Genomic DNA, 10287 nt, shown 5'->3' on the forward strand with positions numbered 1-10287 from the left:
ACGTGCGGATCCACGCGTTGTTCAGCCTCAACGCTTTGTTCATATCTTTACGTCCTAGGCCCTGAAGGCTGTGTAGGATACATGTTCTACAACTTGAAAGCCTAAAGCTGCGCAGAGATCAGATTTGAATTTTTATTCAAATGGCCTGAAATCATTGTTTTGCAAAAAAAAAAATCAAAGTGTCCTTTCATCTGATCGTTTAAAAGTGTTATTCGTGAGCTGCTTGGGGAGGAGGGGAGAGGGGGTGGCGATGGAGGGGGGGGTCTGTAGAATCCACTGTGGAGAAGTGTTTGTGAAAGGACTTTCTAGCCCCCAGCCTCCCACCATCACCACCTTTCTCAATGCTAGATTTAAAAAAATAAAAATAAAAACAGTACCAAGCAAACAGCCACTGAAATATATGCACATTTTTCCCTTAAGCTATGAATTACTACAATCTTTCATAGGCCGGATGGCCGAGCAGATTGTGTCAGATTTCAGTGCAACTATTTGGACACCATTCATCAGGATAAGTAAACAAGCAGGCCAAGATGTCTTGCTGTGTGAAATTAGGAAAAGCAGGTTACGCCCAGGGCAGAGGACGGGTGGGAGGGGGCGAGCTCCTGAAGTTTTGGGTTAATCAGTACACACCCCTCTATTTGGGAACAGTGACTCAGCCAGGCTGCCTAGCGCCATGGACAAAGAGGAGGACTCGTCAGAGCTCGGGAGGAAGGTGGCGCAATGGCCTTCACCATCATGTTAAAGGTGGGGTCATTTCGGCTTTCATCTCGGGGGGGGGCGAGGGCAGGGGCGTTGGGGGGGGAGGGGGGGGGGGCAATGAGTCACGTTTTCTCTGAAATCCGGGGATGCGAAGCAGCAGTCCAGCAGGCTCATTCTGATTTGCCGAGGCTCCTGATTGGGCGGGATTCACCCACCAGCTTAGTCAGACAGTGCCCCCCCACCGCAATAGAGCCCCCTGCTGGTATAAGCAGTCCATGCAGTCATTTAGGGTCACAACTATCCCTGAGCCATTACAATCAGTTTTAATTGGTGGGTGTTACCTGTATTAACGTGGTTTACACCTGAAACAATTCACATGCATACGCAAGGGGTTGATTACTAATGCGAGTAAGTAAACTGCCTCACCTCCACAGCCACATCGCCATCTCCAATGGGCACAAAACGAGATGGACAACAATTTGAGCTATTGCATCTATGAGCATCTTAGGTCTGCAGCGAACAAACCCTGTATTTTGGCCTATACCGACTCTTTACCCGACAGGCTTCAAAGGCAAATTACAATCTGTGTGTTTTGGCTGATATCGGATTCCAATCGGATTCATTTCCACATACGAACGTGGCCCGAAGCAGATCTGAAAATGGTCGATTCCATGTGCTTTTTTTTTTGTTTTGTTTTCCTTTTTACACATTCATAATGCATATCTCATCTGTGCCACGGGTGAGGTGTTAAAAAAAAAAAAAAAAAAAAAAATCGCAATTGGGTCATTTTCTTTACCAGGCGGCGTAAGCGGAGCCTCAGATGTGCGTCTGGGAACTTTCGTAAGACTTTGGAAGTCAGACAGTTGAGCAAAGTTATTGGAACGGATCAGGTTTGGGGCCCAGTCAGTCGCGGAGATGAATGGGAAATAAACTCAAAGCGGCACCGGAGGACGGGAACCACCCACTCAGAGGGAAATTATGCGGAAACGGCGGCGGCGACGGCGGCTGATGCCTGGAACACAAGAGTTGGCATCTCGCTCGTTCCCGAAACCCGTTACGGTCTTTATAGTTAGTTTCTTCGGCTTTTCAAAAGAGTTTCATTTTAAAGAGCGTTTAAGGGGGCCTGTACATTACCAGTTGGTGGGGGAGTGTGTCTCATTGTGAATATGCTAATTTGCTACTTGCTGCCTAATCAAAGACTCAAATAAAGGCCCAGTTCTCAGGCTCAGGTGAACCTTCTTTTCTTTTCTTTTTTGACAGTTGCATTTTTCTTTGTTATCTTTGGACATTTTTATTTTTCAGAGTAAACAAAAGCAGTTGAATGACAACGAGGCAGACATTCCGACATTCGGTTCCAGTTTTTGACCCGCTCCGGAGAACGCAATTAGCTACACCTTGTGTGAAGTCGCCGAAACACACGCCGCAGCCGATAAATCACCCTGAACCTCTACTGCCGCCCACTCCACAAAGTTCATCAAACGCTTCCTCCGCCTCTCACTGGAGGTGTAAAGGTGAACGAGTTTGGGGACAGTGGGGGCCGTTCTGTTGTCAGCGAAACCATTAATAATACAGAAACCGATGGTACAGGCCCAGCCAGGCTGTAAAACACCAGGAGTCTGTGGGGCCCAGTGTAGTTTGATGTACCCTCAGTACAAGCCGTGGCTTTATAAAATAAGCCTAGTGCGAGGAGAGTAACTGATTCGTACTGTTACTGTTTGTAACTGATTCATGAGTTTATGGTCTTCATTCGGTAATGAGTATCCCAAATATACCAATCCCAGAGCAGCGTTGGAAAAAAAAACAAAACAAAACCTCAGTTTTTGTCAGCTTGTTTAACACAGTTTAAGACTGACAGAATATATTATCCTGTCTTCTCACATCCTTTTTTGTTCTTTCCCAATCCCTTTGTTTTCTTTGATGCATCTGATATTTTGAAGCACTCATATTGATGAAGCCAAATGACATTTAAGATGCCATTTGCAATTGACATAATACAATTACAGGCCGAAAAACGAAATACTATTGTAGGGGGAAGCCATTTTAAGTGCACAATTTTGTTAGCTAGTTGCTGTAACTACGTTGTCAAGTGGCGCAATGTAAACAAGAGAAGGGCAATCCTAGCAACAAGCCACGCCCCTTTAAAGAACCAGGAAATCAAAACCAGGAGAAGAAGCCAGTGATGTCACTTTGGGCGCCAGTGATGTCAATTTTTTTCGCCACATACGCTGCCCATTCCGGTCCCACAGGAAGCGGCGCTAATCCCGGATTTAGCGATGTTGCCGCAGCGTACAAACACGTTTTCGCACAATGCGGTCATGACAGCCACGAGCCTGTTTGAATGCCCGACGTTGACATCACGACTGGGGGCAAAAAAAAAATCTTTTGATGATTTGTATTACTCAGAAATGTTTTTTTTTTTTTTTTGTTGTATGCGGTTTCAGCGTAAGCAGCATTAAGGCTGCCGATTACAGAGAGAGGGGATCTGCGCCATGATCCCCTTCAGCGCCGTGTCTTCTGACCTTCTCCGGCATTAATATTCCTCTCCGCTCTGCGCGTAGAGAGTCGCCGGAGTCGGCCGCTGTGACAAAAGGGAGCCGAGGCTCGCAGGCCACGGGCGTCTCCCGGCGAACTGGAGCCGTCGAACCGCGCGGAACAGCTGCGCAGATGAGAGAGCAGAGGGGAAAAAAAAAAGTCTTCGACTTTGAGGAAAGGAATCGTGCTTCTTCCCTTTCAATTAACCGGGGTCAGACAGCTAGTCCGGAGCGCTGCCATTTCCCGTAGACCGAGCGGCTTTTGAAGTCTCAAGGTAACACGCGCACACACACGCACGCACACGGAAGAAAAAAAAAGAGGAAATTCCTTCGCGTTCTTCAGATCTGTCCGTCTGGCCGTTCGCTCGGGAAAAAACCTGCGCCCGTCAGTCGCGTCTCGTCTCTCTCGCACGGGCGGGAACGCGCCTCGCCGCCTTCTCGCCCGGCGGGATCAATCGGCGGTGAAGTCCTCCTTTGGAAAAACCCCGGCGCGCGCACGACGCGTGACGCAACGCTCTGACTCACGCTCATCCGTCGCAGGTCAGGCGGCGGTCGGTCTCCGATCCGCCCGTGCTCCGCGGCGGAAGGATCAGAGGGCTCCCGAAACACGGGCGTACCCTACCTGCCGACTGGCGCCGAGTTCACACGGCAACCAGTGCTCTTTTTCCCGCCTTTTTTTCTCTCTTTCTCTCGGAAGACGTTCCGACGCTCCGAGCGGCTTTTCGGACGTGCAGGGGGGGCTCTAGACGCTCCCGCCTTTGTATGCAGATCAGGGGGGGGATGTAAAAAAGAGCGGAGGTTAGGGGCCGAGGCAGAGCTGCGCGTTTTCCAGCCTCCTGAAGGCAGAGATAAGCAGAGCTCCCCCGTTGGGGAAGGGGAGACGAGACGGGGGGTGTCTCTCGGAGCGGCTGAGCGCAGTGCCACGGAAACGTTTGGGCACGCTCCCACTGACTCAGCGAGACTCCCCGCCACAAACACAGGCTGAGCCCTACGGCCCAAACATCATCACCGTGACCGGGCTTCGATTACATTTTATACTTAACTTTGGGATACAGGAACCTGAGATTTTTTACCTGACTTACATAAATACTGTACTTCGCTCTTTCCCTATAGGAATGCTGATTTATTCGTTTTATTATTTTGATCGTTTCCGAGAGTTGAACTGAATCGGGATGTCTGTCATCTTATACTGTGTAATGTCCACAACAGTGGTAAGCGACCTTGTTCCTGGAGATCTGCCGTCCCGCAGGTTTTCATTCCAACCCTAACAAAGCGCACCTCATTCAACAGCGCGAGAGTTCTTGTTGAGCCGCTGATGAGTAGAATCAGGTGAGAGCCAACTTAGGGTTGACATGAAAACCTACAGGATGGTAGATCTCCAGGAACAGGGTTGGTTACCACTGGTCTATTATATACAGGGCAAATATCTGTCCCGTTCTGTGGTTACTCTGTGCATTAATTTGCAGAATTGCTGTGGAGATTCTGTTGGAAGTATTTAATGGAGGTGTTGCGGGTCGGGGTCAGGGGTCAGGGGTGAAGGGTGAGGGGTAGGTGATATGTTTTCAGGAGCCCTGAGGTGCCTCGGTGTGGCAGTGCCTGCTGGGCCTTTTCCAAACCCAGGCCTAATTCTCTCTGGCAGGTCCCCAGGGCACATCTGAATATAACATCTGTTTGGGTTCAGTATCCAGACCTGCTGTCCTCCCACCAGAGTCTAATAATGAGCAGCATAGCATGCAGTACAGCTATAATACAACAGCCTCCAATAGCATGCAGTATAGTATAGATGCTTAAGTGGTAGCAGTAAAGCATCTTAATGAATTTGCTGTTTATTAAGCTATACACTATACATTTTTTTTAACCCACCAAAGATACATGTAGATGAACTTGAAGATGAAGGTCAGTCCTGGTCATAGAAAATTATTATTATTAATATAATGTACTATTTTTACCATTTAAATTGTAACCGTGTGTGAAACACTGCTTACCTTGGCCTCAAACTGTGAATTATGAATAATTCAGTTACTAATTTACAAATACATTTTACAGAATACCCAAAGGCAAACCATGTCAGAAATAGATTTTCTAAAAACAAGACTTCTATTTTGACATGCAGGAAAAAACATACTCCTTAAATTCAGTTAGCATATTTCATCACACGTTCACATGCCATCTGGGTTCTAATAGCAAAGACTTTATTAGCCTCACGAGCAATTTTTGAAGTTTATTTTTACTAATTTTTTTTTAATGTGTGGTTGGATATGTTATGTGTATTCTTTCCAGAAACTTCTGTCTTTCTCGCAGAATGATCTCCCGCTCTCGGTTAAGAGCGAGCGCGTCAGACACGCTCAGTCTCACCGTCCCGACCGGCGACCTTCGGCGGCGAGACGTCCGTTTTTCGGGCTGTCTCCGCCCCCTCACGCCCTGGAAGTGGTCACCAGAGACGGAGGGATTTATGCACCCCGCTGCACTCGAACGGCACTTTAAAAATACAGCAAGGGAGCCCAGTCCCTTCCACTCCGAGAAACTATTACACATTCCATCGGGCAGAAGATTTACCAAATGTACAATGTCATTATGTAATGCTTTTACTTCCAAAGTGCCAATCAAGGGATGGTGGAAAATTATTATTATTATTATTATTATTATTAGACATGCTTAAGACTGTAACAAACAATGTTTCAATCATGATTTTGAGTACATTATTTCATTGCCAAATGTCATTGCCTAATTTAAGTCATTAACCTCCCCACCCTGGGGTATGTCCTGCCCTAGAACTAACCACCCCACCCGCCGCCCCCCCCCCCCATATACACATTTAGGATATAAGCTTGTTAATAATGCCAATGGAAATAATAATGGTAAAGGGGTTATTCAGTTATTAAAAACGACAGACTTAATGAAAGCACATTACAAAGCCCAGGCCTCTGACTCTGACACTGCCTGCAGGTCCCGTAGCTGAGCGTCTGTCGCTGGTTATTAATAACATTCAGGCTCTCGCGACGCTCAGCGAATTCCCATGAGCTTGAAAGCTGCCGGTGACACAGGCATCCAGGTACGACCGCAAGGCGCTCAGAAGCCCCACCAAAAAAAAAAAACGGGCGAGCGGTCTGTCCTGGGGAGTCCGTCGGCCCCCCCCAAATTAATTTGCGCTGTGATTGGCTCCTGCTGCCGCAGGGCGCTCCTCTGTGGTTTCGCTCGCAGCGGCGCCGGGCCGTCGCAGGCAGGAACGCGCTCTCCTCCCTCACCGCGGCCTAATTAACCCTCATTACTCAGCACTCGTAAAACGCGGCGAGGGGCCGCTCGGGTCACTGGGAGCGGGGGGGGGAGGGGGACGGGGGGCGGGGGATTTCACCGGTGCTTCACAATGACTGCTCCGTACAGCCTAGCACCGAGAGAGAGAGAGAGAGAGAGAGAGAGAGAGAGAGACTAGAGGTTAATACCCCCTTATTAGAATGTCCAAACAAGAAGCTCAAAAAAGACACTTTATGCTTGTGGTTCACCGAATTCCTTGGTTCTAAAATATAACAAAAAACAGAAACAGAGAGAGAGAGAGAGAGAGAGAGAGGGGGTGTGTGTGTGGTGTGTGTGTGTGTGAAAGGCAGGTCACTCCGCTTCGTTTACATTTCATTCATGCTTTTAAATTGCCAATTAAATCATTTCCCTAACTATTAGTTTGTGGACAAGAAAAAAAAAAAAAGTAATGGATTTTAATTATGTAAAGGAAACTTGTTTCTTCAAGCTGAAACTATTTCTACTGAAAAGAGCCATTTAAAATTCTAAGGGAGGGGGAAACTTGGAATTCTTGGGCTGCAATTTCAAGGAATCAATGTTGGAATTCCAGGGAATCTAACTGGAGGTGTGGAGGTAAATCTCCTCTCGTGGCTATAAAGGTCATGGTGATCGGTTTAAATATCCTCTCTCTCTCATCCCCATAGACAGCCAGCACAGATGTATTAAGCCTTGAACTCCTGCCCCAAAGTCTTCAGTTGCAATTTAACTTTCAAGTAAAAGCTCTGCAAATTTCGCTCTACTTGACACGGCGTGACCCACTGTGGTAAAAAAAAAAAATTGGTTGAAAGCAAGCGGTGCTTCCACTTTTGGCACTGCTGCCGAATTTGGAAAGCTCGCCAAGCACTCTGCCGTACTTGCTTTTCCACACCGGGGCCAGAATGAGTTCCACGGGCACCGGGAGATTTTTCGGAAACAATCGTATTTACATTTATTTTAACGGGCCTCCTGCACGTAGAGCAGCCACGCTTCTCAGAACATCAGGGGTCTCTGAGTCCTGGTAAGCCATTATATGCATTAATGGCTCCGTGAAAGGGATGAGAGCTGAATTTAACTTTAATCCAATTTCCACTTTGCCTTCTTGTTCTGCTCAACGAGCTCGCCGTGTTTCTCCACCGCGCGACGACCGGAATTTGAAATGAATCGGCTTCAGGTTCTGGGTAAAAAAAAAAAAAAAGAGAAAAAGAAAAAGTAGAACGTGATGGGAGGCCTCCATTTCTCAGAGAGACGCAGAGAGAGATGATCCGTTCAGGAAATTAACCTGTTACTAGGGGGAGAGTAGCGGCAGAGTACGGATGACCAGAAACCAGATTAATGGACAGCACAACCTGCAACCACACACTGTGCGTTTGGCTTAGTGATACATAATAAATCGACTATATCCTTGTTCCACCTACTGTAGTTCTCTCCTTTCTGGTTGGAAAAAATAGAAAAAAAGTCAATATATATATTTTAAAATGACCCCAGGGAAAGTGATTAGTTGAATGGCCGGGCACATACCCTCATAAATAACCCTTAAAATATCTGATACTGTCCTGCTTTTAAAACAAGCTATTCCCTCCGGACGTATCTTCACATAAATAAGGAAGAACCTCAGGTGCCCATTACCTGCTACTGTGACAGGTCCGGGAAGAGGTACTGCTGGGGAATCAAGGGCCCAAACTGCCAAATACCAAAAAACTAAAAACATAAGCTATACTTTTTTTTTTTTTTTGAAAGGTGAGTTTGAAAGGTGAGTCAGAAAACTACCCGCAAGACATAATGAAGAGCTCAGCTGTAACACCTGGCAAAACATAGCTCGTGAATTTATAATTTTTTTTCAAAAGAATGTGATAAGATTTGTGAAATATTTTTAAACTCCTCATTATTCATTTATTTTAAATCTTGGGAGAGAACTCCTGCCCAGAGTGCTATTTCAGAGGGTGATTTGGAAGGAAAGCCTCTTGCCCACGACTTTCCAGTCGTTATAACACACTGCACTGATCGGAGAGAACAGGTAGAACAATAATAATAAAACATGGATGGGTTTTTGAGTGCGTCAATCAATGCATGCTTGGCCTAGTGGACACAAGTTGAGTCCAAGGCTTTATACCCCCAGGCTACTAGAGACAGGCATTCTCTTCCTCCGATTGGCTGAAGCTCAGTCCTGTTAGTTCTGTGACATCATAAAGCAGTCACTGGCACGTTGTTCCCCTCCAAATAGAACATTATGGTGTTAGTAAACATATTTTGTGGGAGGAGCCAAACTGGCGGCAGCAAGAACGGTCTCCTGACAGTTTGTCTAATGTAATGGTGGCAGCAAAAGCAAAATCTGCGTGTGAAACTTTCATAATTAGTTTGCTAACTCAGAAAACAATATTATGGGTCCTCAGGACACCTTGTCAAATTATTTTAAATGTTAGTCAGCACAAGACAAATTTACAGTAATAACACTAATCAAGGATCCATTAAGAGATCATTGTTCACTACATTATAACATCACTAGGGTAGCCATTTTTTCAGATAGTCTAACTTTTAACTTAGCTAGGGCTAATGTTGCTTTCAAGTGCTGTCGGATTTATTATCTACACAAGTTTCCCGCCAGGAAGGTCCACACCAACACCTTATCATGTCGGGGAAATCGAGATTCTTGATTCAACGCTCTCCTTATCAGTTTGCCTGTTTTATGCCACCACAATTTGGGCGCAACAATCTCAATGTAAATGTGACGTACTCTCCAAAATGGTCTATGGGCTGTAGCTCACTCCTGTAAGTACTGTGACATCATAAAGCAGACACTGGCACATTGATCTCCTCCAAAGGCTGTAGCTTAGTCGGTTAGGTACTGTGACATCATAAAGCAGACACTGGCACATTGATCTCCTCCAAAGGCTGTAGCTTAGTCGGTTAGGTATTGTGACATCATAAAGCAGACACTGGCTCAGTGGTGAGTGCAGTCAGTGAAGCCGTAATCCTCCATGTTTGGGAGCGGGTGGCATCACGGCGATTTGAGAGGCACAGTTGCTGATTCCTAGTACGGAAGAAACATGGGAGCAATAATTGTTTCGGAAATGAGCCACATCACATAGCCTGAAAGAATGTACTTCTTCATCCTGTTCCGCCAATTCATATAATCACTGGTGTGTGCTTTTATCATTTTGTTTGCGTCCGAGGCATGTTTTTTTTTTGTTTTTTTTTTAGCATGAAGTTATCGAAAGCTGAGTGAATCGGACAGATGAGCACCGAGAGGAAGCAGTGTGTAGCATGTACATTATTCTCCACCTTGATAATGTTCCTTGGGTATATATATATATATCACGTCCAGCTCCTTGCGGTCACAGCGAAAATCCAAGTAGACTCACAGCAAAGCTGCACACGTGTGTCAAATCAAAATTTGACGGAACATGCTAATCCGACCCACTTTCGGGCTGCATGAAACATCAACACAAAGGAGCGCCCGCTCGCTTTCGGGAAAGCACACTGGAGCTGACAGCTCCAGTGACAGGCAAAAAAGCGGTATAATGAACATGGCTTCCACAGGGCTCTCATTTATTTAGAGGAGAGCGCGGGGGAGAGTGGGCGTGAGAACGGGAGAGGGCTCGGGAACGCTCGGCTCAGCTCCCAACGCTCACAGCAGACGCACGCGGCATCGGAGGGGAGGAGGCTGAAGCCGGGAAAGGAGGAACGAGGAGACGGAAAAAGTAAACGCGGCGGGAATGGCGCCCTCCGCTGTGCCCTCGGCGTGCCTCTGCGTCGCTCGCACCCGTGACCTGTCCTGGCTCTAGTCAGC

This window comes from Anguilla rostrata, chromosome 5 (assembly GCF_018555375.3).
Source record: "Anguilla rostrata isolate EN2019 chromosome 5, ASM1855537v3, whole genome shotgun sequence".
NCBI lineage: Eukaryota > Metazoa > Chordata > Actinopteri > Anguilliformes > Anguillidae > Anguilla > Anguilla rostrata.